The 3,032-nt window shown below is 59.0% G+C and overlaps 1 pseudogene; it reads left to right on the top strand.

The window, feature by feature from the left end:
- On the top strand, positions 1-3,032 carry LOC136461165 (uncharacterized; annotated as a pseudogene).

Here is a 3,032-nt window from a genome sequence, read left to right as displayed (position 1 = left end):
ATGGCGGCGCGGCAGCTCCTGCCACGTCAGCGGCCATGGCACGTGGAAGTGCCACGTCATTCTCCCGTCGCGCCACCATGCATGGCGCGACACAGGCGTTTTGTCGCGCCATGGCCATAGGCGCGGCTATAAGTGTTAGCTTTAGAAGAAAAAAAAACAGTGTTAAATTTAAAATTAGACAAAAAAAAAAAAGTGTTAAAAATAAAAAAAATCGCCACGGTGACGTACGGCGCGGCATTCAACCCGCCGGGCGGCGTCTGGCAGGACGCTGACCCCGCCCACGACCGCATCGCCGGCGACCCCATCATCCGTGACATCAACTACCGCCGCTACCTGGCTTTCTTCTACAGCATCGCCACCGCGTTCGCCCTCTCGCTCGTGGTCATTGTCCCCGTCCTCATCCTCGCCGTGCTGCACGAGAGGCGCCGCTCCGCATCCTCCGCGTCGTCATGGTGCTGGACCTGTTCAGCCTCATGGGGGCCTACGCCGCCGGCGCGTTCCGGGACAAGCTCACGGCCATCTACTCCCTGGTCCTGCTGGCCGGCGTCGTCCTCTACCTCGCGGTCCACATGGCGCTGGCCTGCCGGACGGGCAGGGCGGACAACAGCGCTCCCGAGAGGCTCCGCAAGGCGGTCCACATGTCGCTGGCCTCGCACAAGGACAGCGCGCCCGAGAGGCTCCGCAAGGTGCTCATGGTGCTCGCCACGTTCGCGGTGAGCGTCACGTACGTGGCCGGGCTCAGCGCGCCGGGTGGCTTCCGGGACCGTGCCGAGGGCGACGCCGTCCTCAAGGGCAGCCGCCACGACGCGCGCCTCAAGGCGTTCTTCGTCTTCAACACCACCGCCTTCGTCGCGTCCCTGCTCATCATCATCATTCTCCTGGATAAGAAGCTGACATTCAGCCCAAATGTGCGGTCGGGCGAGCTCTATGTGTTCATCGCCCTCACGCTCATCGGCCTCGTCGGGGACGCTCATCGGCCTCGTTGGGGCATACTCCGCCGGCAGCTGCCGGCAGGTTGATACTACCATCTATGTCCACTCTCTGATTGGTGCCGTTATTGCCTGCATTCTCCTTCAAGCAGCTGCTATCAAGTTCTGCAAAGCAGCCATAAAGAATCTTTGTAGCTGCGTCAGTGTTCAGCAGCAACAAACTCCAGATCCAAGCACTGGTGAAGTGTCAGGATGGCTTCGTCGAATAAAGCAATGTTGTCTGGGTCAGACCACTCAAGATCCAAGCACTGGTAATGACGACGCCAGGTACTAATAACAGAGCACATATCCTTCCTTATTCCTCCTCTATCAATTATCAGCATTGCTGCATTGGGATTAATTTCTTCTCTTTTTTTTGAATGTAGGATTATTTTCTGTTTTTCCTGTTTAATTTGTCAGTGTTCAAGCGCTGGAGAATGCCCACTCTCTTGTTCTGCTGCTGGCCACTCTCGCAGCGGCCGTCACCTACCAAGCGGAGCTGAACCCGCCGGGCGGGCTCTGGCAGGCCGACGGCGACGGCTACAAGGCCGGCGACCCGATCCTGTTAACCATGAGCCCTAGGCGATACAAGGCGTTCTACTACTGCAACTCGGACGCCTTCGTGGCCTCCCTGGTGGCCATTGTCCTAGTCAGGAGGAAGACCTTGCACCGCCACAACGCGCTGGAGGCCGCCATGATACTGGACCTGTTTGGGCTCATCGGCGCATACGCCGCCGGGAGCTGCCGGGATGTGAGCACTTCCATCTACGCCGTGGCCTTGGCCGGCGCTGTTCTCGTCTACGTTGTGATCCATGTCGTCTTATTCACGCTGGACCACAACGACGGCGGCAGCACGAGGCGCAATGACGAAGCTTCCGCAGAGAAGGAGAAAAAGGATGCCGAGTCGGTGAAGAAGCGGCGCAAGCGGCTGCTCCTCTTTGACATCTTGGCGGCGACCATCACTTACCAAGCCGGGCTGACGCCGCAGAGTGGCTTCCTGGTAACCGGGCACCACGCTGGCGACCCCGTCCTGCTCAACAACTACCCACGGCGTTACACGGCGTTCTTCTACTGCAACTCGGTGAGCTTCATGCTGTCCATTGCGCTCATCATCCTGCTCGTGAACCCAAACCTGTACCGGCCGGCCATCCAGAGCAACGCGCTCTCCGTTTGCACCGCGGTGGGTATGATGGGGATTATGGGTACCTATGCCGCCGGCAGCACGCAGCATCGGAAGACATCCATCTACATCTTCGCGTTGGCGGGGTTCGTCCTCTCCGTAGTCATCTTACTAGTTGTGCTGTTCTTGGTGATCGATCCGGACAAGAAGAAGTCAAACCAGGAAGGCGGGTCGGCAGATGACGCAGCCCAGGAAGGCAGGTGTCAGGGGACTGTATCTCCATCGGTGCCTGCTTCTCAAGGAGTGCAGATGAGGCAACCCAGGTAGAAGCCGATCCCGAAGCACAAATAACCGACGCCCCCAATAACATGAAAGCCGAGAGCGGATATGAAAAGAAGCTGCATGCCAAGCGCAAGTATCTGATGCTGCTTGGAATCCTGGTGGCGGGCATCACCTACCAGGCCTGCCTGGCACCGCCCGGCGGGGTCTGGTAGACCAACGACGGCGGGTACGAGGCGGGCGATCCGGTGATGCACGACAACAGGAGGCACCGGTACCTTGCCTTCTTCTACAGCAACTCCGCCTCTTTCGTCGCATCCGTCGTGGTCATCGTCCTTCTGCTGCCACCAGCGTCCAAGAAGGGGTCGCCGCAGACCCCGGCACCATCGTCCGAGAAGTGGTGGATGGACGACTGGTGGCTCGGCGTGATGAACTTTACGATCGTGCTGGACCTCCTCGGCCTTCTCGTCGCGTACGCCGCCGGCTCCAGCCGGTCGTGGAAGACCTCTGGATATGTCTCCGCGTTCGTCGTCGCCGTGCTAGCCTATTTTGTGATCCATGTCGTGCTGTCTCGCGTCGTCAGGATCAGTAAGAGCAAGGATACTCAGAGTCAGGGTGGCACCTCTCAGCCAAAGAAAGAGCTCCAGCTTCCTCAAATTGGTTGA

Source organism: Miscanthus floridulus, chromosome 6, assembly GCF_019320115.1.
Source record: "Miscanthus floridulus cultivar M001 chromosome 6, ASM1932011v1, whole genome shotgun sequence".
Taxonomy (NCBI): Eukaryota; Viridiplantae; Streptophyta; class Magnoliopsida; order Poales; family Poaceae; genus Miscanthus; species Miscanthus floridulus.
This window is presented reverse-complemented; position numbering and strand designations above follow the sequence as displayed.